Source organism: Dipodomys merriami, unplaced genomic scaffold (genome assembly GCF_024711535.1).
Source record: "Dipodomys merriami isolate MVZ:Mamm:240054 unplaced genomic scaffold, mDipMer1.0.p SCAF_2, whole genome shotgun sequence".
Classification (NCBI taxonomy): Eukaryota; Metazoa; Chordata; class Mammalia; order Rodentia; family Heteromyidae; genus Dipodomys; species Dipodomys merriami.
In genome coordinates, this window is record NW_027203381.1 from 103,115,664 (window position 1) to 103,143,514 (window position 27,851).

General features: G+C 39.2%; 1 protein-coding gene across 3 annotated transcripts in view; it reads right to left on the minus strand.

Moving 5' to 3' along the window:
• Positions 1-15,481, minus strand: part of Nrip1 (nuclear receptor interacting protein 1) — a 77,923-nt gene extending 62,442 nt beyond the window's left edge. For 2 of the 3 annotated variants that reach the window (XM_070030484.1, XM_070030485.1), the window contains exon 1: positions 14,675-14,857. The gene's annotated coding sequence lies outside the window, so the exon portion shown is untranslated. Of the gene's footprint in view, positions 1-14,674; positions 14,858-15,445 lie in introns of those variants that run through there. The other variant, XM_070030486.1, reaches the window with a different exon arrangement.
• Between the last annotated feature and the right edge of the window lie 12,370 nt (positions 15,482-27,851).

The window sequence follows — 27,851 nt, forward strand, 5'->3', positions numbered from 1 at the left end:
TGAATGCATGTTTATTTCAATATTCTTAAACTCTGATACCATGATGTCACTTTGTCCTTTTAAAAAAGGAAAATATATCTCTCAACTTCTATCTATGAATTGAGCCACTCCACTCTGGATGGATGAGCTAAGCTTTAAAATAAATGCATACCTAGTTAACAAAATATTAACTACACATAATATTAATATTAATAAAATATCAACTATTATTTACACGCAACTTGACCACATTTTTAGGTGTTTTGGTTTTCTTTCTGTAAGAAGCAACTCAAGATCAGATGAGCAACTTCATAACTATGCAAAAAGAAATTGCTAGTTCCCACTTCTTGATAAGAGTATGTGAGGTCAGTCAGAAGCTGGGAACCCTGTTAACCATGTTCTGTTCCTGTTTACTTATTTTTTTTTTAATGAAATCTCAGAGATTGAAGATAATTCTCTGATACAGTATTTTGTTTCTCTCCAGCACTTTTCTCTGCTCACCCCAAAAGACTGATTTACTTTATGCTCTTAACAGATTGGGTATGAGGACAATATCTGAAATTCTACTCCATAAAACTTGCCTTGTGCAAAAGCCTGTCTTTATAACCACAACTTAACCTCTGTAAATCTTTAAATGAGCTACAATTTTGAATTGGAAATGGATTATATGAATGCCGTCACTCTCATAGTGTCCATGAAGCAAAAAGTGAAATTCTAGTTTTGGTTAAGATGCAATCCAATCTTGGGTGAATACAGCAAAACCCAGAAAAAAAAGTGCATGTATTGCTTACATTGATAACAGTTTCACTTTCTCTAAATTATGATGTGGTGACAATTAAATGACCTTTATCACTGCCTCCTGGGGGCTAGCTCTTCTTTTTAGTATGCGACCATTTTAATTGCCACATGGTCATTTTCATGAGGGCGAAGAGTTGGATCTCAAAACAATTTCCATTTAAGGTTCTTTTATACAGAAACTGCCATCATGACTGATACTTAAAATATCTGCTGTGTTGCAAGACTCATTAGCCAACTCTTCAAAGACAATGAAGGAGGCTGGTGCCTGCGGCTCATGCTTATAATCTTAGCCACTCAGGAGGCTGAGATGTGAAGACTGTAGTCTAAAATCAGCTGGGAAAGGAAAGTCTGTGAGACTCTTACCTGAAATTAGCAAAAATGCCTGACTGGAGGTATGGTTCAAGTAGTAGAGCATGAGTCATGAAGGAAAAAAAAATAACGGAAAGCACAAGATTCTGAGTTCAATTCACACACACACACACACACACACACACACACACACACACACACACACGCACAAGATTCTGAGTTCAATTCACACACACACACACACACACACACACACACACACACACACACACACACACACACACACACACACACACACACACACAAAGGTATAACTCCTGAAGGTTACACTGCTCTGGCTTGCTTTTCTAACAAGGCTTACAATCTAAGCTTTTCACTAGCTCTTCTGCCCACTGCACTGATCAATGCTGCCATTCTCTCCTTTTGCCTGTATAGCATGCCATATCTCCAATGACCCATGAGTCTAATCAGCACCATTTTCAGGAGCTTCTCTTGTTTCACCTCTGTGATTGCACCTGACTAACCACATAAAAGATTACAGAACTGTGTGTGTGTGTGTGTGTGTGTGTGTGTGTGTGTGTGTGTGTGTGTGTGTGTGTGTGTGTGTGTGTGTGTGTGTGTGTGTGTGTGTGTGTGTGTGTGTGTGTGTGTGTGTGTGTGTGCCTATCTTCATTTCCTGTTTTCTTTCCCTTTCACCAGGGTGTCAAAATAAACAAAGTGATCACTTTAATATATATATATACATATAAAGATATATATATATATATAAAGATATAAAAAATATAGGATCCAACTGCTTGAAGGTAACTTAAAAAAAAAAAAAACTTAAAAAAAAAAACTTGCAATTCTGTGTGCAAAGTTAAATCCTGGACTGCCACTGGTGTCAACTAACACAAAAGAACAATGTGACTTTGCACTGTAATGGACAAGTCAAAAAGACTTCATAAAACTTGAAACACCTGTTATGGAATATGTTAATGCATAATTTAATCGAGGAAATATTTCTCTTCCTCCCTCACCTGTTCCCCCACCCATCCTGCATTCAACTCCATAAACTGCAGTTATCCCCCATTATAAAACAGTTGACGGTTAAAACAATGAGCCAACCAAGAAAGTACGATATTCTATAACTGACATTTACTGCCATTGGCCTTGGACTTCTAATCTTTACCAGACGGGCACACAAATCAATCCATCAGCTCATAAAGGTGTGCTTTTTTAACCTCTAAAACAGATGGGATTGGCCAGAAGTGTCTGGCATGTCAAACTGCTAATCACTGCTGCCCTTTGCACAAAATAACCCACTTAAGTTGAGGCATGGTTGCACTGTAACCGACATTAGTCTGTGGGAAACCCATTTAACTGTCACACACTCCTGCCACTCCTGCTCTCCCTTAATTAAGCCTAATGCCTTATGCTTTGACCTTTTGTTCTAGCCTATTAACCCTATCTAGTACAAGTTCAATTATGTTAAACTAAAAACTTTGCTGTAAAATATTAAATGTCAAGTTCAAAAATCATAAGGAACAGCCTCCTAGCCTTAAGTTCTATGCACTCTGATATTCCATACATTCAAAAAATAAAACCTCATGTTTGTTCGAGGTAATTCTGACTCTCCGAAAGTTAAGAATTTCATTGCTATTCTAGCCTAACTTATCCACACTCTGCCCCCGATTCTCTTCCACAAAACAAAGTCACAACCAGAAAATTTCAAATAAGGAACCATTTCAGAGTCTTTGCTCAGCAAATTGATGATGATGATGTTGATCATGATGATATATCTAATCAACAGTTTAACCACTCAGCACTCTAAGGATACTAGTATTCTCACCATAAATTGTCATTTCTCGAATCTTCCAGAACATATTAAAAAGACAAATCTAAATAAATAAATAAATAATGAATTTAATACAGTGTAGAAGCAATTTTTCCTTTCTCCTCTCACATGCCATGGTCACTAAGAATTGCTAAATCCTGCAACACTCAAAAATATGTAAGAATAATATATTTATTTTTTCCTTTCTGCATGCTTCACTGAAGTAGAAGATACAGCCAACAACTTAAGTGATCACAAGTATTGGACAAATTCACAGGTTTAAGGACAAGTACTTTTCACACTTCCATACTAAAGATGGCTGTTCACATAGCAATCCTAAAAAACAAAACACTTCAAAATTCACAGTAAGTTACTATAACTTCACATGTATTCTCCACCAGCATAATCATCACAGATGTCTCAGTTCTATCACTCAGTGATATGTGCTACTATCCCCCCCGCCATTCACTTCATTCAACTAGAGAAAATTCTACCACTCTCTCTATAACACACACTAAAAGATCAGTGACATAAAATTGTAAACTCTACACTAAACATGAAAAACAATGGATAGTAAGGTAAAATTCTAGAAAGATTCTTCTGTGTGGATGGTCCAAAGCCCCATTTTTGTAAATTATTCTCAATATTAATGGTTATTGTCATTTTCTGCCTTGACAACCCTAAGGTGTACAAAGTTTAAGGAAAATTTCCATTAAATGAAACATGTATAGTAGAAGGGTGTTTAAAATGTAAAATATGCAGATAGGCAAGTGGTCAAAACAAAAGAAACATTTGCTAAGAGACATCCATTGCCAAGCATAGGTAAAGTAAGTTCTGGTGAAAAACTTGGTCTTCCAAAAGCAGGAAACTAGGTTGAAGTTATTTTTTAAAGCATCCATTAAAAACAATGCCATAAACACTTATCCAGGAAATGTACTTTATTTAAGATTTGGAAATTAATTTCTCATGTAAAATTTCTGAGTCAACTTCAATTGAATTTTATTTTCTGCCTTTCATCAGCAGATGACATCAGCACGATGACATCACAATATTACCCTATTTATTGTTTAATATTCTATTTTTAATAGTCATAAAATCCTACATTTTTCTGGTTTTTATTGTCAAGATGATGTACAGAGAGGGTACAGTTACATATGTAAGGTAAGAAGTACATTTCTTGTCAAACTTGTTGCCCCTTCCCTCATTTTTCCCCTACTTTCCCTCCCCCAAATCCTACATTTTAAAACCTAACAAAAGGGTTTCATTTATTGCTTAATTCCTGTAACTTTATCAGGCTTTGGATCATCAGTCATCCTTGGTAGCCTCTAACTTTTAAGGTTATTGAAGACAGGAATAATGGCAGGCAGGAAATTTTGAGATGATTTCATGTTACCAATCAGTCAAATCCAACATAATTCAATGTGTCAAGCAAGTGGGTCCTTTGACTACTAGAAGTGACCTAAGAATACTACCTAAAAGTCTTTGAAATAGTTTGCTTCACTCCCTTAACAAAGAAAAAGAAAAAAGAAATTAAATGTTGCCTCTAAAATTTTGCTGAACATGTTTTCTAAAATATTACAATGTTCATACTTGGAATAGATTCAGGATTATAGCAAATTGTTTCAAGGGACAATGGCAGTGTCACCAACAGTTTCATTTTTCCTTTTCATAACTAATGCAGGTGGAAAGATGGTCATTTTTTTAAGGCTACAGTGTTATTCTTGAAAGGGGGCTAAATCAAACAGACTAAAGAAATACAGAAGAACTATTATTTGCAAGTTACATATAATAAAGAGCTGTTCCCTATAAATATACAAAAGCTCCACCCCCTTACTTAAATGAGCTAGATTTTACCCTTCATAGGGATAGGAACAGCTCAAATCACCAGTGCTTCCAGAGAGCCTTGAAGATGGCCAGGCATAGAGGAATGGGCCATACAGCGATGAGTAAGCTCTTGGAGCTTAGAGTCTACTGAGGAAACAGATACTGGCAAGTCTGATGGTGAGACACACTACAGCGTGCACAGAGGAAAATACTGATTCAGGCTTGGGAACTGCAGTAAGCCTTTTAAATACTCTTGCCTACTGTCCCTCAAGCAATTTGCATGTGGCCACATAAAGAAGGGGTTATTGCTAGCTTTACTCTCTTCTTTCTCCCAAGAATTGTGATCATCTAGGTACAAAGCACATTATCACTGCTTGTTTACACAATGTCCCTTCATTTATTACTTTCTATAATAGAAAGCAGGAATGGGGTCCATAACCTTTGCATTATGTGCTCAATTGAACCAAAGACCCAAACACCTCCACTGATAGTTGTAGGTAATAAATTAGACCAGTGTTCTGCTTACATCAGTCAAGTAAATGTACCTGATGGTTGATCTACAAAAAGAAAGCTTCCCTATTGCTTACTTGTTTGCTTGCTTGTGTGGCTGCACACCCAGGTGTTATGGCTTGAATTTAGGGTCTGGGTGCTATTCCTGGGCTTTTTGTGCTCAAGGCAAGTGTTCTATCACTTGAGTACTACTTTGGCTTTCTGTGGTTACTGGAGGTAAGAGTCTCAGACTTTTCTTAACCAAGCTGGGCTTCAAACTGTGATCCTCAGATCTCAGCCTCCTGGGTAGATAGGATAACAGGTGTGACCCACCAGTACCCAATCCCACCCCCCTGACACTGCATTTCAAACAGAACTTTTAAATGCCTATGTATAAACAAAGCATGTGTTCATACTTCTCTCTTCAAAATTCTCAGCCTACAAATTGTATTGAATTATAGAATTACCAAATGGACTCAAGACTGCTGAAGATTACAAGGATTTAAGGTACTAGATCCAAGGTAATAATATCGACCCTTTCACACTCTACTTCTCAGGACCCAGTATTGATCACAATAGATCCTATCTTGGCCTTAGCTTGGGCTTTACTCTTGGATCCATTGACAAAGGTGGGTAACCTTCCTTCACACACGATTCCCAAACTTTTCTTCCTGAGACCGCCTAAACAAATACAAATCAACCAATTGTGTCAATAAGCCAAGATTGACTTCTCTCACTCTGGGTCAACCTAATTGCCATCTAAATGACTTTCAACTTATTTAAATCCTCAGGGGTTCCATTTCCTGATCTGTAAAATGCAAATGATAATGTGTTAGAAATTTTACACTAATAACAAGAGAAACCACTGGAAGATAAAGTATTAATTTACCAAGTTTTAGCACATGGATTCCTAGTCAATTAAAGAAAAAGGGCTAGGAATTTGCCAAATTAAGGGACATCTGAAAGGAAGCCAAAAAAGAGAAAAGAGGATCAACAAAAGAAAACGGTACATATGTGCTGAGTGTTCTTTAGCTTTTAGCACTATTTGATTTATAAACTCCACCGTGTGCCCTCTCATAGAAAGGATGCCTCTATAAACTGTTTGCTTAATAATGGAGAAGGTAGGAAAGATGCTTCTAAGAGAGGAGTGCTGAAGTTCATAGCATCCATACCGTTTGGTCACAGTCTTCTATGAAATGATTTCAATGTGTTAAAGTCCAGGCAAAAGAAATTCAACATTGAAAAAAAAATGTTTTAAATAAAACATAACACTGATCCCTAGCAGTCAAGTATTGCCAGGCGATGTGAAAGATTTTTTTCAGAACAAGAGCCAGACAATGCCTTGGGTTTTGCTTGAATAACACCAAATATGCAGCCATTGGGAATGAACTGGATAGCAAATTAAAGACTCTTATTTCAATCCCATGTTTGGCATCAGCTACACTCCGTCTAGTTCAACCAGCCTTTTTTTTTTTCCACAAAGAGTCATGGATGGTTTAGAGAAATAATACAAATATATATCTAAAGCTGAAGAAAAACATTTCTCCCAGGTACCTCACATTAACCGTTTCTCTCTTTGTTGGCCAAAATACAGTCTTCTCATAAAAAATAGAAACAAAGCATTCCTTTCAGCTTTATATGAAATCTTTGTTTTCCCAACATTTACTCAGCAATTCCAAATCCAGAGCACGCTAGAAAATATTACAAATACATGCCTTATTACTCATCCTATGTCTCTATTATAGTTTCCATTTGTACCTTTCAATGTATAGAGAACGACTCAGCTAGAGTGGTTTGGGGCTCAAAATTCCATAAATTTTAAATGAGGAAAGCAAAAAGAGGTGAAGAGGTTTGGAACTCCATTTCTCAAGGACTCAACACTAAATACACATACCTGGTATATACTAAAAACCATAGAGCTTGCCACAAACCTACCTAACTCAGACCTCTTCTTCCTCCAAGGTTCTATTCCCACAATGAAACCAACCATCTATCTCTCTACTTCCGAACAATTCACAACTTCTGGTTTGTATTACAGAGAGTATCAACCTTGCACCATCTTTAACACAATTGTTGTGGGGGAAGCCAGGATAATAAGAAAGGGAAAAAAAATTACTGTAAGAACCTTCGCAGTCAAGGGTTGTTACTTTTCAGCCAGGAAAAACTATGGCTCTGAATTTGTTACAACTGCTCCTTGAAGTGGACAAACATAATTAGCCTTGGGAACACTGAGATTAAGACCATGACAAGCTATTTTAATGAATTATATCAAGAAACACCGTTGCTTTCACTGCCTCAAAGAGCACTGCAGTAATTCTGTGGCACATTTCAGCAGAGCTAGCCCAGGAGGGCAAGGCGCCACTGCCCTTGGGTATCCAGGTTCTCTGTTCTCTCTCACACGTGGTACAGGTGTCAGCACAGCTCAGAGAGAACTAAGTACATCAATTGACAGCCATGCGCCTTCCCAGGCTGGGAAATTTGTACATGCTGCCTGAGTTTCATTGTCACATATTAGGTAGGGAGCATGATTGCCTGAAAATCTGCTGGTGACTGATTTTCTTCTCAAAAGATGGCACATTCTCACGGAAAAACCAAATTATCAATGAAATTAGCTGTAGGGCCTCAGGCAAGTTACTGACACCTCTCACATTTCTTTATCTATACACCAGAGAAAATAGCATATGTATTTCAGGGAGGTTGTAGACATTAATTGAGAAAATGTATATAAAGGAGCTATGACAATGGCAGGCACAAAACACTTGCCCTCAAAACAATAGTTCTCTTCCTTTTTGGGCTCCTCCCCCACAAGCTAAAAAAAATTGTCCAAGCATTTGGACAACTTTCTATTCCATGTTTCTTACTTTTAAAAACCATATGCTTAAAACCATAGCATATATTGACATAGAGTCCAAACTTCAGAATCTACTCATATTATATTGTCCATGGAGATAAAAAGAACCTATTTTTTTGTACCATTTATCGAGTTAGTAGAAGAACCTAAAAAATAAAAATAGATTAAGAGAATTTTTAAAATCTTATTCAAAAATCAAACCTCTATGACCCATTGTGTAAATAATGCCTTCAGGGCAAAAATGGCAAAGGCTATTAACTCATATGTGAACACTGCGTTCCCATTTCCCGTTTGGGGTATTTCACACACCTCCAAATATTTTTTCTTGATTCTCTTTACCTTTTGTCCTGCTTCTTCCCCATTATACCTCTACTTCTTCATTACAGATTATTAGAAATTCTAAACTAAGGCGCCAAACCATTTAAGAAAGGGTTCTTTGCACAAACCAATTACCATCCCTTGTACATTTCTCCTTTGAGAGATTCTTTAAGAGAGAAATAATATTTTATTCTGAACTTCTAATTCTCAGATGTGTGTTGTTACATGCCAGGCTCTTATCCACATTGTAAGCACTGTAAGACTGCATATCAACATAATCCCCTCTCTCCTCTCTCACTAATAAATGACCATTTAACATTTAATACAGTAACATATTTAACATGTTCATACATTACATATAGACAAGCTCCACAATTGAAAGTTCATAAATGTAAGCAGTTAGCTTAGTCTCTGCATGTGACTTAACTAGCAGCCCTTTATCTAGTACTCTCACTTAGCTGGTAAACAAGACAAAATAAAATAATCAAAGCAGACTACTAACACAAGCTCCAAACTCCACTGAGTTGCCCTCAATAGCTTGCAGGAGCTGAAAATTACAGTTTTGAAAACAAGCAGTGGCCTTGACTATCATTTACCAGGTGGCTGAGAAATGACTTGTTTAATTAGAAGGCTCAGAGTGAGAGACTCCTTTCCAGCAACGCTCTGAATAAACACCTACATCAGGTCAATCAGAGTTGTCCTGTCCCAATGGTATCTTAAGCTGATGACTCAAATTCCTCTCAAGGCTTCAAGTTTAATATTTCTTGAAACCCTGGGCTTAGTCACAGAGAATTCAGGGCAAATAAGGCTTTCTTCCTTTCATTGTCAAAGATATTTTTACTAAACAACACAAAGTTAAAGAGGCAAGATGGATTTTAACTTAGAGCTTTTATTCCCTGAGGTGGAAGAAGTTAAAAATTTTCTAGGGAGATGGAACCATGATAGTTCATAATTTCAAACACAACTAATAACTCTGCCAGAGACAACTTTATTTCCAAGTTGAACAAAACCCTTTTACCTCAGCCCTAGAAACTGAAAGTGAAGGAGGAAAGGAGGAAAGAAAGAACCAGTGAATAATGAGTAGATATTACAATCACCTGTCTAGCTTAAATTTCAACATATGATGGTGCTTTTTAAAATTATTTAAAAATAAGGTGGCTCAGTGGTAGAGTGCTTGCCTCGCATGCATGAGACCCTGGGTTCGATTCCTCAGCACCACATAAGCAGGAAAACCTGGAAGTGGTGCTGTGGCTCACGTGGTAGAGCACTAGCCTTGAGCTGAAGAGCTGAGGGACAGCGCCCAGGCCCAGAGTTCAGGCCCTTTTTTCCTCCACATGTTTGAACTGCCAAATTTCTAAGTTCTTCAAAATTTTTTTTTTTTTTTTTAACAATTCTTCCAAGAGGTCTAGCTAACTATCTCCAGCATAATTCAAAGGATAAATTTCAACAAGTTCCTAATACAATGGTAAAACTATCCCACTTTAAATTATATTACTGTTCTCTGCTTTATGAATTTAAGGAAAACTAGAGTATGTTTCTGGTGCAATGATTTTCTATATTATCACCAATTTTGTAATGTTTTATTCATTATATTTGCAGAAAAGTGTGGGGATCAATGCATTTGGTATAACAGTCACACATTAGTATACTATCCTACTCATCTCTGAATCTATATTCATTATGGAAACCTGTAACTACCTTTGCTACCTGTAGCAAAACCTGAGGTGATTTCTGTTGTAAATTGGCTCTAATCTTCACAATGCTGTGCATTCAAGATCTATCCAATTGAACATTAAATTTCAAAGAAAGAAAAAGCAGGCAGTTATTTAACAGCTTGCAAGGAAATTCTGGTAGGACTTCAGTTCTCTTTGGTCTCAATTTCTCCTCGCCTTTAACAATAAGAAAACACTCTTCTATATTTACATCAAGTCTATCAAAGATCCTATAAAAGATTTCTTCAGTTCACCACCCAAACCTCATCAAGGAACTCATTTTCCTTGTTTGACAAGGATCCATGTGAAACTCCAGATCTTTAAAGAATAAAGAAGAGACTTAATGTTCATTCGTTTCACCAAAGCAAAGGATGAATCCTGGTATCATGCTAGTCCCAAATTTTGACCATTTACTTTAGATATACTTAAGACATATTCAAAAGCAAAGTGTGCATATGCACAAATGAGGAACTTGTCATTTTTCTCTGCCTCAGACAACCACTATTTATTTATATAATATTGCTGGCCTCATAAAAGGGAATCCATTACCATCAGCAATTCATGTCTCTGCTTCAGCATCAGATGCAAACAGGATACGGAAACAAGATCTCTCTCCTCCATTTACTTTTTGTTCATTCCACCCTCTGGATAAAATCCTCAGCTCCATTCCATTGGCTTGCTTCACCATCTGACACTCCTAGCTTTTACCTTCTCAAGCCTTAGTGACCATCCTGGTGTTAGATTTCTGATTGTTGTTTTATCTAAATACTACTGAATGAGTTTGCTCATCCCATATCCCCACAATCCTCAAAAAAAAAAAATACTACTTAAGAAAATAAATCTTATTTAACAGATCCAAATATCCACACCCTGAAAATCACCCAGCCTTAGCCTGCTGAAAATGTTTGACTTTTCAAAAGTAATTAATATTTTTTAAATAATTGTTTTTCTAGGTGGAAGACCTGAGCATATAGAGTTTCAAGACAGCAAATGCTTTTTCCTCAGTCATTATCCATGTAAAAAGTAAGGCATTAATTTGAAAAATAAAATCCATACCTGGTTGATATCAGTCACCTAGGTGACTGGAAAAAAATAAAAGAATAAATAAAAGAAACTTGACCTGACCTCCACAGATAAAATTTGAGAAGCTACAAATTTAAGGCAGGGAAAAGAAGAAAATACCAAAACTTGTAGAATCTCTTTTATGCCAGAGAAGATAGGAGAGCAAAATGGACAGGAGGAATGAGTGTAGAAAGAGAAAAATAAACCTTCTCCATTAACCCATACTTTAAAAACTTAAGTCAGGCAATCAAAACTTTGAACAGTCCATCTGATCCTTATCACAATGTAAAGTGAACTAAGTTATTAAGAATTATATTTTGTAAACGTTTTAATCAGAATTGCCTTTTTAACATTGTACACTAAATACTACTGCTTTTCTGGACCTCTTAAAAAGAAGTGCTTAACAATCTTTACCTTTTAAAAACAAATGGAAGACTTTATTCCTTTAACCTCATGTGTCCTAGTCACTCTGATTTAAAATTACTTCTACATCACAGTTTTCTAAGTGCCGGTTTGCAAAGGAATCTGTGCAATTAATAATAGCCTTCCCTCAGTCTCCTCTTTCTAAAAAGCTAAGGATGGCATATCTCCTTATCTTCCTATTTGTTCCATTAGATTGACATATTTTGCCTCATCTGTCACCTCCCATAAAACTCTGCTTTCAGATATGAGTTAATTCATTTTTAGTTGTCCTCAATGTTCTAAAATAGTGATGTTTGACAGAATTAATACAGTGCTCCAGTTCTTTCTGTTCAACTGATATTTAATTAAAGATCTTGGAGGCCATCTTTCTCTAGGGCTACACCATTTAAAGGTGGAACAACACTTCCTCCTTGGACAATGTAGTAAGCCACATGGCAGCAAATCTGCCTCCCTTAAGTCTCCAGTAACAGGCTGCTTTACTACATATAAAGTATGAACAAAATGGATTATCACTTTATTTCACATTGACCTGACTCCCATCTCTGAACCACAACTCTACTATTGCCTACATTCTCCTTAACCTTATAAGTTCCAGAATTTCTATAACTGTCAGGGTCTCATCGTTTCAGCATGGTTTTTGCTCCTGCTAGATTTCAAAAGGATCTAATGGCACTTTATTTGTAAGGTTTATTGAACATCTGATATCACAGACAATCTACCTTGGAGCACAAACTGAAAATTCCCTCTTTTAAATTCTTTTAAAGTAATATCTTTTGGAGACTAGCCCATTCGACTTGATATGTCATAATAATTTTCTATTCAAAAGGTGGCACAGATAATTTAAATTGGCAGTTGATATTTATTATACATAAATAATTGTTCTCTTGGATGGCCTTTGGAAAGCTTGTAATACTTAATCATTTTTTTTTTTTTTTTTTTTTTTTTTTTTACTATACTGGAACCATAAGAGGCATGTCAATTTAAGCAAACTTCTGGAGCAATAAACTAACAAACAGACTCTAGGTGGTGGTATAGGTTATTTTTTATCACACTGTTTTGCTCTTAAAACTCCAAGAGTCAGAAGGGCCTTCACCTCCTATACACACATTTTTTTTTCTTTTACTTTGAGTTTACAATACTTCAGGGTATTTAAATTAGGAAAGATCTGAATTTTATCGTTTGAAGCTGCAGGTAAGACTTGATTCTGAGTTAAGTCTTCTTATACACACTCAACTGATTTTCAACTACTTCCAAGGCTTTAATAAGTAAAACTCAATGTGTAAACCCCCCGCCCGCCTTTTTATTTTAAAAATAACATCTTTCCTTCCTAGGGGATTTTTAAAAGTAAGTTTGGAAAGAACTCTTTCCACACCAGTATGAAAAGCCTAGAGGAGTGCTTGCTCCCCTGACTGACTCCTTCCTTTGTCTCTAGGAAATCTGTCCAGGCAGAGAAAGTTACTAATGGTGATGGAGCCACTGTTCCATGAAGAGTCAAATCCTATCCTGGGAAAAAGCAGAGCAACTCACTTGGAAGTTGAAACACATTTCAACATACTGCAGACAGCAACCTACACTTAGGGGCCAGGCAGATGAAGCACCATTTGTTTAAAAAGTCAACTGATTTCACTGTCTCTTCAACAAAGGTACCAAACTGATGATTAAACATTGGATAATCACATCTGGAAGTTACCACCCACTTGCTAAGCCTATGATTCACTAATAAGCAGGTTCCATGCAATTCATAACTTTAAAGAATGAATTACTTCAACCCTTTGCTTCACAAATTCCCCTGAGAGACAAAAAAGAATATTCCTCACGTGTTTATAGGTAACCTAAATGTATTTTACTTTGGCCTTCAACATCCTTTGGCCATCTCGGATCCTCTAATAGTTTGTTCCCTCACAGTATCACACTTAATCCACTTACACTGCCAGAGACTAACTCAGTTCCACCAGCCGAGATGAAAGTTCCTGCACCTAGAAACACCCCAACTTTTCCCGAAATAAAATGTCCTAAAGAATATTAAAAACAAAAAAAAGTACCTATCATTCCTCTCTTCTTCAGAATCGGATGATATTACTATCCTGGTAACAGCGAGGAAGAACTCCTAGAATGCTTCTGAGATCAACATGTGTCACAGACTCCCAGTGTGTCCGCCTCGACAGCACAGTCGATCCCTTTGTTCTTTTAGCCCCGAACACCAACTCCTGATGAAAATCTGGACACTACTTTGGGAAGGGTGGTAGGGTCTGCACGAGATAATCCGCAGAAACCCTTCCGAAACTAACAATGCTCGGTCGCAGGAGTGGGCAGGATTCAGTGTGAAGTGGGCAATGCAGCCTGCCAGGACTACGGGGGAGCCTGATTCCTTGTCCCAAGGGGTAAAACGACGAACAGGCCTAGGGGTCCCAAGGGGCCTGGGGGTCCCAGGGACCTGGCCTTCAAGAAGCCAGAAGCCCGGGCGAGCACTGGGCCTGGCCTGGGACTGAGAACGGACTCTTCCCATGCACTCTTCCAGGCCGGGAATCGAGCGAGCCCGGGGCAGGGAGGCGCCGAGGCGGAAGGCGGGGAAGTGGTGCCCAGCGCCACCCGGGACGCGGCTGGGTAGCACCGGACTCGCAGCGCCCGGGAGGCCGGCGGGGCACGGGGTGGAGAGGACCCCAGCCCCGCGCCCGAGCCCCGCGCGTGGGTCCCCGCTCAGGGAGCGCACGGCGGCCACCCCTCGGCCCAGGACTGGGCACAGAAAGAAGAACGGACGGACGGACGTGCGAACCCCGCGGAGCTGTAACTCCACAACTTGCCAGCCCCGCCGCCCGCCCCCCCCCCCACTCCTGCTCCCCGAGTTCCGGAAGGAGCTTCGGAAGCCGGGGCGAGTAGCACGATTCTCCCCGGCAAGCCGTCCGTGCCCGCGGCCGCGTCCCCGCCGCCGCCTGCAATCGCCGCCGCGTCCGGGCCGCGCTGCCCAGGGGCCGCCCCGACGCCCCCGCGGCCCAGCCGGCCGCCGCCGCTGCCGCGGGCCGCGCTCCCGGGTCGTTTCCGGCGCCGCCGCCGGCTGCGGCTCCGAGCTTCCCCGGGGCCGCGATCACCACTCACCCGGGGCCGCCGGACTCCCCGTATGTCGGCTCCGTCAGGCTCGCTCCGCCGAGGCGCCCTCGCCGCCCCGTCCCGTCCTTCCCGGCCGCCCCGGCTGCTGGTCGCCCCCCGAGCCGCCGCGCCGCCGAGCGCGCAGCGGAGGACCCGCGAGGCCCCCGGGCGGGTGCGCGCGGCTGGGTCGAGCCTCCGCCTGGGCCGCCTCCGCCTCCGCCTCGGCCGCCGCCGCCTTCCTTCCCCGCCGCCGCCGCCGCCGCCGCCTCCCGAGTTCGGGGCTCTGCTGCAATGTCTGCGAGGCTGACTTTGAGCGCCTCGCTCGCCGCCCGCCCGCCCGCCCGCCCGCGGCCGCGCTCCTCCCTCCGCCCGCGACTCCGCCGCGGCCCAGTCCCTCCCCTCGCCGCCCCACGCCATTCAGCTCCTCAGCCAAGTTTCTTAACCCTTTTCCTCCCCTCCTCCCATTGTCACCCCGGCGGGGGGGCGGGGAGCGCTCGGGTCCCGCCGCTCGCTCGGGAGGAGGAACCCCGCTGTGTGTTTGGTCGGGGTGCTTCGATCTTATTTTTCTTTTATTGTCCCCTATCCCCCGCCATCCAGGTGGCCTGGCCCGGAACCCTCAGGGCCCGGGAAATGGGGTGGGGGGGGGGGAGCAGTCGGCAAAGGTGGGTGTTCGGGGCTCCCTAGGGAAGGGGGGGTCCCCCTTGATTCCCCGCCTGGACAGATCTTCCCCCAGGGGAGGGGGACAGGCGACACTGCTAGTTCCCCGGCCTAAAGGCTTACCGGCGGGAGGGGGTGTGTGTCACAGTACGGGAATCGGGGTGTCCTGCCCTCCCCAGGAACCCCGGCTCGGATGCTAGCGCCTTAAATGTGTCCCTCCTCCCATTCCAGCCCTCCCCGCGCGCGCGCGCGCGCGCGCGCACACACACACACACACACACGCACGCACACACACCACCACGCGTTTTCTTGGCTTCTGTTTCAGCCACCCTCAATTTCCACCTTGTAATCTGTGTCCTGCCTGTCATCTGGGGGTGGTTGGGAGGAAACAGGGGTACCCCTATAACTCTAGGTCACTCTGGACACCCCCCCCCTCCGCTCCTCCCCTCCCCCTTCATGTCTAACTGCGGGTAATAAAGGTTCGGAGACTCCCGGAAAGGAGAGCTGAGGAGTGAGGGGACCCCCCCCCCCTGCCACCCGGCTCTGCTGCCTCTCACTCTGGCTCCCCGGAGGGAGGAAGGGACCCCGGGAGCTGGGTTTAATCTCCAGCTGCTTTGTCACTGCCAAGTCTCCAGGCCAATCTCCACCCTGCCCGGGTGCCCAAGACAAGGCATCCGGAGCCGGGTGGCGACTTCTTGGGCAGCTCTCCTGGGCCCCGTCTCCGAATAAATAACAATTACATCACGGGGGCCGGGGAGGCAGCGCCGTGACACCCGCCTGCTTCTCCCGCAGCTGAGGCTGGCTGAACCCGCCTCTACATGGTGGGTGGGGGAAGGGTGGGGAGAAAAGGGGTACAGATTGGTGAAGCAAGAAAGTAGGAGGAGGGAGTCACACGAAACCATAACCCCCACCCCGCTTCTTGTAGGATGCTGCTTTTAAAAAAAATCATCATATTCTCCAGGCTCCCCAAATATGCAACTAGAACCATGAACGCCCCCCAACACCTCCCCAGATGTCAGCTTGCTTTCTGACTTTTGCATCTAGCATTTGGTAACTCGCCATGAAAAGAATTTTTTTAAAAAAATATTGTTTTTAAAGTGCCAGGGGAAATGAGAGCTTGTTGTTGCTGAAATTGTTTCAGCTTGACAGAGAAACGCTGAAGTGTAGAGCTCAGGCTCTGAAATGGCAAGCCTGTGTGAAAACATTTACTAGATAGAAGACAGAGGAGTGCACGAAGCTCTCTCTCTCGTCGTCGGTAGGTTTTCATATCCTAACGAATTGGATACCATTTCGAAACAAAAGTTGTTAGTGTACTTCAAAGCAAAGCAAAACATCCGACTCCTAAAACTGTATTCTGTGCCTGTTATGTAATCACTGTGTTGTGCATTCAAAATTTAACCTTTAAAAAAAATATGAATGAATTCTGGAATACCTTCTCAATCTGGGAAGTGAAAGCAGTTTTTCAAATTAGTTCTTCATAAATCTAGTTCCTAGCACAGGGCTGGATAAAGATTAGCAACGTTTTACTCAATGGCAACGGTGCATTTTAAAACGTTTATCCTGCATCACCATAGTTATTCAACTATGGAATCCATTTCCACGTAATATAGTGTAGACCTCATATATTAAATAACATATGTCTATATGCTACAGTTCAAACTCTGCTAAAGGAAAGTTAGTAAAGATTATTTTTCTATGGTGTATCCTTTATCCAGAATTGATACAGAGTAAATCAATAAATAATAATCAGCAGCATCAGAGCTTAACCCTCTAAGTGGGTCAAATTTCTTTAATCTATAATTATACAAAGGCTTTCTAAAATATATTTCTGATTTCTCAAGCATTTATTTGGCTTCCTTTGAAAATGCAGTGCCAGTGCCATTAAAAGTAATGATTATAATAGTTGGTAGTAAATTCAAGAAATACTTTTCAGCTAGGGTCCCAGTGGTTCAGAGTGTAATACTAGCCACTGGAGGCCAAGATCCCAAAAATTTACGTTCAAAGCTAACCTGAACATAATAGTGTGTGGAATTCCATCTCCAAAATAGCCATCAAAGAGCTGAGCTGGAGATATGGTTCAAAGGGTAGAGAACCAACAGAGCAAGTAAGCCAAGCAAGGAGAAGATCTTGAGTTCAAACTCCAGTACTGCCAACAAAGAAAAAAAAAATATATATATATATATACACACACGTGTATGTATATGGAGGGAGAGAGAGAAACAGAGAGTGTCAAGCATCATATTTTCATCACTTAAGAGAGAAAAAAAAAGCAAATTAGAGGCCTGTGTTATACAGCAAGTCCATGACTACTGTGAGCTATGTCTGAAGACTTGTTACAAAAATACAAGAGCTGGGGATGTTGGGAAGTGGGGAAATGGTAAAATATTTACTTCTCTTTTCTGTCAGTGGCTATTCACACTGCCCTGGCTGCTTGATTACCTGGACACTTTGTAATATATCTCTCTCCCCATTGACTAATAATGTATTGTCTTTTCCCTGTTTTTAACATTTCTGCTTCTAACATTGACTCCTTGTAATTGGCAGTTTTGAGTCTGGGAACCTGGACAGCTTCACTTGTCATGATTCTGTCTAAAGTAGAACTGAATGGATTGTATGTAAGAGACTGATGATGTGTTCAACCACAGAGTAAGGCAGATGCACTTTTCTGCATAGATTTGAGGATGCCTATTTGCATTACCCAAATGTTATTTTAAAAAGCAAACTGGTTTTAAAACCAGGTTTTGAATCATTGAGATTGTCCAACAAGCCAAATGTTGGCTTTGCATTCCAACCTAAGTGTTCAAAATCCACTGACTTCCTGAAGAAGCTACTCAAGTCTTGTTAATTTATCTTCTCAACCCCATAGAAATAGTCATTGAAACCCTGAACTCTATTTGATGGTGGATTAGTGTTAAATTAATTGCACACCTCTTGTAGAATTCATTTTAACTTAATCATGCTAATTGTGTGGAGACTATTTTGTTGTTGTTCTTTGTTTATTAAAAAATCAATAGGTATGTTGCCAGGCTAAGAGTGTCATTGCAAGGATATTGGGGCATATAATTAATACAAGAATGTCTATACAATAATGTATAGTTTGAAGCCAACTTTCACCAAGCCATTTGTGATGGGGAAATATGCCAATTCCATTTCTTATTCCCTAAGATCATCATTCCTGTGTGATCTTATACTATGTTTTAGGCTTCCTATACCTATCTGGCTACTAAGAGTCTTAAAAAGATAAGTTGATATGTTCACTAAATCTCTCATGGTTGGCATTTTCCAAAGCATTTCTTCCAAACCATTTCATGACAGAGTATGTACTCATAGGTGTCCTGTTCTATGTGAGTACATACAGGCATAGGGTACATTCCCTGGTGAGTACATGCACTTCCCTCTAGCCACTGTCCCTATGCGGAATGAACAGAAGTCACTCAGTAGTTGTTGACCGAGATGCTGCCATATCCCAGAGCAGAGTGTTTATTTCCTATTTGATATAGATGATATATAGTTGAGGGAGTCCAAAGAAAATTTTTACAGTGAGAAACATGCCTCCTGTGGCTATTAAAAGTTTGCCTAATGAGCAAAATAAGAAAGGGATTCTCAGGATGTTGAACACTAAAATGGTATAAGAAAACAAAAGTATTCCCTGAGAATTGTGCCCTGTTACACTCTAGATTGAACTAGGACATCTGGGAAGATGTATATAATTGATAATATGCAAATGGAACCACAGGACAATAAAGCTATTAGCCTTTCAATTCATAGTATCTTAGGAGAGCATAGATTCATAAGAACATGAAGTGATCAAATTTAAGCTACATGCATAATTTAAAAATTCTTAGTAGCCTCAGTTAAAGAGTGTGCACCATATAGATACTTTATGTTATATTTTATTCTTTTGAAGATGAAACCTTCAAAATCCAGTACCTTTCATATGCACATCACGTCTCATTTTAGAGGAGATTTCAAGTGTTTGGCAGATGTGTGGCTACTGACTACCAAACAGAGTAGCATAACTCTAGACAATGTGGAAATCATATAACTGTTTAGTGGTATAGTTAAGAAAGCTTATTTTTCTTACAATGAAAATCAAAATCTTGTAAAGTTTTAAGATTTTATTTGTGTTGATTACCAGGTTTTAATAATACTATCCCATAAAGCCCACTTTTGTATGTCTAGGCTTTTATGCCAATTAGAGAATCAGCAAAGTTTACATTTTATGTACTCTGTCTTCATTAACCATACTGTGGTTACAATGACTCCAATTTCTATTAACTCTGGTGGGTGGACTGTAAATGTAAACTGCTTTATGGCAGAAATAAAACGCTATAAATTGTGGGTTGAATAAGCTTTAGAAAGTCTTTCTTAGAATAAGAAACTGCCTCTATTCCACTTACTGTCAAGTATCTTCCTAGCTGTATAGCAGGGAATTGCTTTTTAATTCCTCCATGCCCACTTATTTGCGGCCTTCAGATTCCAGCCCTGCCTTTATTTTGGACAGTTACCTATCTCAAGCTGCAGCGGTAAGGATGTATGACTCCTTGAATACTGAGAAAAATCTTAAGAACTAAAATGAAGATATTTAGACTTTCTATGTGGTTTTCCCTAATGGGATTGGAGTCTTTTTACTTTGAGTAGGACTTTGATGCCAACAACTGGTAAGACCAGAAAAAGGCAGATGCTTCAGTGAAAGGCAAATTTGTACAATTCCTTATCATTCCTTCCCCAAATAAGAGAATATCTAGAATATGTCATTAGACCAGAAAGCTAAGCCAACCAAGAGAAGTAAGAAGACTCTATCAGGTGTGATGATATATCAGCTTAATTTGTGTAAACAAATGAGAGTAAGTTTACTATTTGTGCAATTGTTTGACTCTCCAAAGAAATGGAAGTACACTTGTTTCTAACTTGTTTAGATTGAAAAGGCCAAATCAAAGGCCAAATCAAAATTATCTTTACCTTCAATATACCAAAATTTAAAAGTGTTCACTTTTTATGTGTTTTTAATAGTATTCACTTTTAAGCATTCATTCTCTCTTCTCTCTGTTCTCTGTCTGTCTGTCTCTCTCTCTCTTTCACACACACACACACACACACACACACACACACACACACACACACACACACACACACACACACACACACACACACACACACACACACCCCTGTAAGATTTCACAAAGTTCAATGGGAAAGAATACTCTTTTCAACAAATGATACTTAGAGACTGAGAAACCTGGGGATACACATGTAAAAGAAATAAATTAGAACCTTTCTTCCCACCATATACAAAAACTAACTTAAATAGATCTGAGACAAATCTGTAAGAACTAAACTAGAAAATATAGTAATAATTCATCCAAACCTTGGTTAAGCAAAATGCTCTAAAATATGACACCAAAGGCACAAATGGCAATAGAAAAAAAGGGTATATTTTATTAATCAAGCATAAATTATTTTAGGCATTTATGGATGCTAACAAGAAAATGAAAACCCACAGAACAAAAGAGACTACTAACAAATTATGTATCTGATAAAGTATTTATGTCTAGAATATTATAAAGAAAATTCATATAATTCAATAGTAAAAAAATCAACTTTGTAAAAATCACTTATGAATTTCAATAGAACTTTCTCCAAAAAAGATGTACAATGATCACTTGAGAAGATATTCCACATATTTATTTAACCATCAGGAGAATATAAATCAAAACTATAGTGTGATACTACTTTACATTCAGTACAAATGGTTACAATAATAATGATGATGACAATAAATAAGTTACTGGTGAGAATGTAGAGTTAATGAATAACAAATCTCAAAATTTAGTGGATTGAAACCTGAACACTTAATTACCACAGTGATTCTAGGGGAAAAGAATGCTCCAAAACAACCCAATAATCCTGACACACCTATGTCTTGTGATTGCAGTATGGACACCAGCAGACACTTGAAGATTTCCCTATATCTGGAGAATGAAATTTTAAAAGGCTTTCACATGGCTATTGGACATCTCAGGTCCTCAATACATTGGTGTCTCCACAGGTTGCTTCAACAACCTCACAGATAAAACAAGCATCCAAGAAGAGCAATGATAAAGTCATGATGTGTTATGACCTGACCAGGTCCTAATTCACACATGATTATTTCATTGTATTCTAATTAGAAATGAGTCACTAGGTTCATTCCACATTCAAGGGGAAAGTCATCTTGAAGGTAGAGTTATCAAATAACATTTAGACATGTGTTCATACATGTAACAGGTTCCCTGTCTTCCTTATAGGAAAAAGATCTAAGTGTCTTCCAAATCTACCGCCCAAGATTTCTGAAGGATGTGTAGCTTTCACCTGGATTGGGGCCTCTTGGAAGAGGCCAACCAATAAACTAAAGACATATTTAACTACCAGTCCATTTAAGTTTCCAGTGGCAAAGAAGGAACTGAATCACGGTATTAAATCATTTATTTGGAAAAGGGAGCGTAAGTCACGATTCCACAATAATTTCCAAAATCTACTGAGCAGGAATAACCAATAGTCCTTTCTCTTTATAACAGCAGAAACTTCTACATTTTTCCAATTTTTTTTCCAATTTCCAATCTCTCAAATGTTCTTTTGCCATCTCTTCTGCCATTCCTGGAACTGCCCTTGGGAAATTCATAGGTGAAAATTCCCCTCAATAAATATATCTGAGTGAGGCACGGGGAAGAACAATCTTCTTGAAGATCACATGGATTTTTCAATATTGTGACCCAACTTAAAATTTCAATGATCTCAGAGAACTGTGGCTAAGTTTGGGATCTCTCTGGGAAGTCAATTCCTTTAAGTGTGTAGTAAGCTTGGTTTGTTTCCATTCCACTCCATGTACAAGCTACCACAGTCCAAAGTCTTGCCAGCCATGGTTTTTTAGGGCTGCAGTTTCTCAGCTTTTATTTAGTAGGCTCTGCCCATCCTCCTAGCTTTTAAATTAATAGTGGCTACCTTGAGAACACCTGAAATAATAGGCTTAGGTGGGGAGGCAATACAATTTATCACCTCTTGCCAGCACTATCACTGCTGCTTTATGACAGAGCAAGAGTCTTACCTCCTGCTAAGCCTGCAGTTTCATGGTCACAGCTTAAAGTTTCTTCAATTTTAGGTACAGAACAGATAACTTTTAACACGGCAAGGACCAAATCACTTGATTCTCCTTCAGGGTAGTTAGCTAGCAGGCATAGACAGAGTCCATTCCTTAGCAGATCTTTGCTTCATTCCATCCCTGCTTCTAAAACGTTTGGTTCTAGTTTTAGTTGATCTGATTCAACTAAAAATAATAAATATGGATAACGACTTAACAATACTATGAAGTGTACGTACCATTTCCCTTAATGTTAAAGCCTCTGTCAGCAAACAGCCTACTTTCCAAAGTAAGCAAGTAACAACTCAACTTTTTGCCACATTGCAAATGGACTTTCATTGTATACTGCCAAACAGTTCCCCTTAAATCAATGATACTTTTTATCTGCACATCCTTTTTCTGGTACCAGGTATTACAGTGGCCTTGGTTAAAAAAAAAAAAAACTTTACTAGTTGGAGCAGAAATGGATTTACTATAATATAATAGGTAGTGATCTAACTTCTGTTGATACCCAGGACCCAGATTTTATGATATAGAAGAAACGTGTAACTACATATAGTTTACCAAGTAAAAATTCTGCCCAACTATATGTCGCTTTCTATTACTGGTGACAAAATAACTAAGACAACCCTCTTAAGGAAGGAAAGACTTATTTTGGTTCATGGTTTCAATCCATGATTGCTTGGCCCTGTTATTTGGGCTCTATGATGGCAGAAGCACAGGGTAGGACAAAGATGAACACCTCATGGGAATCTGAAAGAAGAGACACCGAGAAGGAGGAGCTGGGGACCCCAATATACCTTTCAAGGGCCACATCCTAAGTACATCAAGCAGGCCCCACTTCCCAAAGTTTTTACCACCTCCAATTGCACAAACACAGGAGCCTTTGGAGAACATTCCAGATCTAGCTGCATACCAGTACCTCCACTGCAGCATTTAGAACCAAGCACTTCCATTTCACCCACCGCACTTGCCAAGCAGCATTTTACATCCTGCCTCTTGACATGTATTTCCATCTTCCATGTGTTATGCTGTTATGTTCCATCTGGTTGATGGAAATCAGGAATATACAAAACCTTACTTTCACCTGAGTGTAATGTGTATCTTTTTGCAGTATCTATCAATAACCACGTGTTTATTTCTGAATTTTACTTGTATTTTAACATTCTCAACTTTGAGGATCATCATAAGTTCCTATAACGTAAAATTAATAAACACATTACACTGACTTACTAGTTTCCCCTTTTTACCTAGCATTATTTTTCTTCTAATGGGTAAAACTAGAAGAGTAAGATGGGTGTAGTAGATCAATAAACTAATTTCTCTCCGAGAGTCATTATCTTTTACATCACATAACTTAAGACCTGTGTAGTTGCTGTTGTAGTTTTCTGGCATACATTTCTATTTTAAAGCCACTATTATTCCAAACATTACATATACACACATACATATGTATATATACATAAGTATGTATATATACACATTTATGTATATGTATATATACACATACATATATACATATATGTTTCTTTGTGCAGGAAATCAATAATTATGCTTCTCACCCCCACAGTTTCCAATACTAATAAAGGATTCTCCTTTGTTCCTTGCTCTTCCTAGTACAAACACAGGAGTGGAACATGGTGTGAGACCACATAGTGGAGCTGGTAGTAGTCATAATTGAGTAAGAATAGAGCTGAGACCAAGGATCATAATTGCGTGGTGGTGAATATATAGTCTCATCTGGGGTAAACATGGGTCAAAATTAAGGGAGAATATAATATATCTGGTAGAAAGATCAAGACAAAGTTTCTGAAGTGCATGAGTATTTTAGATCATAAAATGAACAATATTTAATTCATCTAAGGCTCATTAAGCTTGGGTAAATTTTGCATTTATAGTTCATTATATCTAGGTCTCAGAAAGTTGGCTAACTTTAATCAATACATTATATAATGCTTTTATGGGGATACAGATATGTATACTTACTCTCTGATAAGTTCCTTTGGTTTTAAGGGATACATACATAAATTAACTTGTTGAGAAGAAATTCATTTTATTATCATTATTAGTAGTATATACTAACTATGCAAAAGAATGGGTTTCATTGAGACATATTCATGCATGAATATAATGTGTTTTGATCATATCCATTCATGAATTACCCTTATGTTCTACAGAAAAAAATTAAGACACACAAGTCATGGTATGTAAAAAAAAGCTGTATCACCATCTTCAAGAAACTATAACTTGTCATTATAATTCTCCATAAATAATGTACCTAGGCTATTAATCAGCCTTGAACATTGGCTCAATTCTCCAAAAAGAAAATTTGATTAACTGTTGCATAGACAATGCACTATTTCTTTTATGGGCAATCTTATCTAAAAAGCCAAACCCAGAGGAGGTGAAGGAAAATTCACTTTGTTCAAAGGATTAGTATTCCCAAGTCTGCTCATAGAGCTGATAAAGCTAGAAGAGTAAGACAGGCATAGTAGATCAACAAATAGTCTTTAATAGAGTCATTATCTTTTATATCACAAAATTAAAATCTATCATGTTCTAAAAGACACAACCTCACTTAAAAACTGCTTTCTATTAGTGCATGTGTTTTTATATGCAAAATGCATTAAATGTGTTTATTCTCTCACCAGTTCTTTACATATTGTCTACAAAGTATCCTGCTTTATATTATTTCAAGTGTCTTGATACCAAATGATTAAATCATGGTGCCTTCTTTTGTGGTGCCCATAAGGAGAAGAAGAGCTAATATTTAATCTTTAATAAAGGCATGATTAAGTTAGAGATGGCAAGCAAAGTATCAGGTCCTATTTTGAGAATTCAAGGAATATTTTCCCCTTGAAAAAGTGATTTTGGAAGAAAATCATAAATGATGAATTGCCAAGAGGCTTTATTCTGTGGTCATCATAATATCTTGTTATCAAGTCATGTTTCTCAGGTGTTACTATCCTACCAGGATCTTCATTGATTCACAATGTGTCAACATAGTTGTTTATAATGGTATTTTATTATTTAACAGCAGATTTAGAAACCTCCCATTACATTGTTTTTCCTTTTGGTAATAATCCTACACATTGCACGCATGTCAAAACTTTTCAGGTTAGCTGGGCTCCAGTGGCTCATGCCTGTAATCCTAGCTACTCAGGAGGCTGAGATCTGAGGATCATGGTTCAAAGCCAGCCCAGGCAGGAAAGTCTGTGAGACTCTTATCTCCAAGTAACCACCAGAAATCCAGAAGTGGTGTGTGGCTCAAGTGGTAGAACGCTAGCCTTGAGCTGAAGAGCTGAGGGAAAGCACCCAGGCCCCAGTAGTTCAAGCTCCACAACTGACAAAAAAAAAAAAAAAAAAAAAAAAATCAGGTGTCTTTACTAGTTGTTGTCATTTTCTTGCTCTTTTCCTTGATGTCAAGGCTAGTCTTTTTTTTTTTTTGGGGGGGGGTCCAGTCGTGGAGCCTGAACTCTGGGCCTGGGCGCTGTCCCTCAGCTCTTCAGCTCAAGGCTAGCGCTCTACCACTTCCGGCTTTTTTCATTTTGCTTATGTGGTGCTGAGGAATCAAACCTAGGGCCTCATGCATGCAAGGCAAGCACTCTACCACTGAGCCACCTTCCTAGCCCTCAAGGCTAGTCTTAAACAAAGTTGTGAAATGTTTTGAACTTACATTTGATGTCGATATATGTTCTTCTTGAAAATGACTTTTAATATGACATTATTTTGATGCCTAGTAACTCCACAATAACATTGTATTTTATAGACCACATGTTCTTGGCACTGCCATATTAGCACCCTTTTAAAGACTCCTAAAAAAGAAGATTTAACCAATTAAACAATGGCAAATACTTCCTTTCATATAGAATTATAATTTTACATTTGCTGGACTAGGTTTGTTAGATTTATTTGCTATAGATTTGTAGTCTAATATCACTCTACATACAAATAAGAAGGTAATATAAGTGAAATATATTATATTTTATTGTTTTTATTATCTTTAAGTGGTTGTAGTGAAGAGTTTCAATTCAACATGTCAGTTTATGAGTACAATGTATCTTGGTCAATGTCATTGCTTTCCTAGTCCTCTATATCTTCTTTTTTTTTGGGGGGGGGGTCCGGTCGTGGGGCTTGAACTCTAGACCTGGGCATTGTCCCTCAGCTCTTCAGCTCAAGGCTAGCGCTCTACCACTTAAGCCACAGCACCACTTCTGGCTTTTTTTCTTTTTGCTTATGTGGTGCTGAGGAATCGAACCCAGGGCCTCAGGCATGCAAGGCAAGCGCTCTACCACTGAGCCACCTTCCCAGCACCCTAATCCTCCATCTCTTCTAACCCCACACATGCCTTGGAGTCACCGGGCTCCATTTTCACAGATGTACATTGAGTACTATGGCTGTATTTCCTACCCTTCCTCTCTGTCTGAAATACAGTCTTAAAAGCAACTAAAACATTGTCATATTGAATCTGCCTTCCAAGAATCGCTGTTTGACTTAGTCATCAATGTTTGGATTTTCTTAAGCCCAGTTGAGTCCTTTGTGCCATCAAGCAATGCTTGGGTTGACAAAGCATTTCTTGAAAGTGTACTACAATCTCTGGAATTAATTTTTCTAAGCTACTAGAGAAGATGACAAATGATGACCAGTGCATGGCTACTTGGTCTCATAGTTTTGGATATGTTTTGATGTAGGTGTGTGCAAAATGGTCCCATGGTCAGAAAGGATAGGTGTGTCCCATTTCAGAGATGTCAAAATATCAGAAAATCAAATTGTCATGACTTAAATCAAACATGGACAAGTGGCATTACTTAATCACTTCCAGAGTGTTAAGGCACATATTGTATCTCTTCAGTCCTCATAATATGTAAGTCGAGTAGATATCTATTCTCATTTTATAAATGAAGTACTGTATGCCTCAAAATAAAAGGAACTTGATCCAAAGACACAAAGCTCTGGAACTATCGTTGATAGTATTGGAGAATTTTACTCATAATTCCAGTCTTTGACCATTTTATGAAACTTCTCATGGTATTTCTTAGCTATTCAGGGATCTGAAATATAATTCTCAATGTCTTAAACAACAATAAAAACCCAGCAGCACTGTGTTCTAAAAAGCACTGATGTCTAAAGATTTTTTTTCTTTTTAAAAATCAAATAATAGTCATCATCTCCCAATTTGCAGAGGAATAAAATCACCTATCAGATAATATTTTTAGGCCAAACTTTTATCATATTTCCTTTAAAATTTCTTATTGATTCTATCATTTGAGGAACTAAGCACTTTGTTTCCAAAGGTATCACATTTACAGAAAACATTTTAATTCAACATAGCAATATTTTACTCTAGTTTTGTTTATTAAACAAATATAAAACCACTTTGATTTTATTCAATCTTTGTAAAGCTGCTCTTTT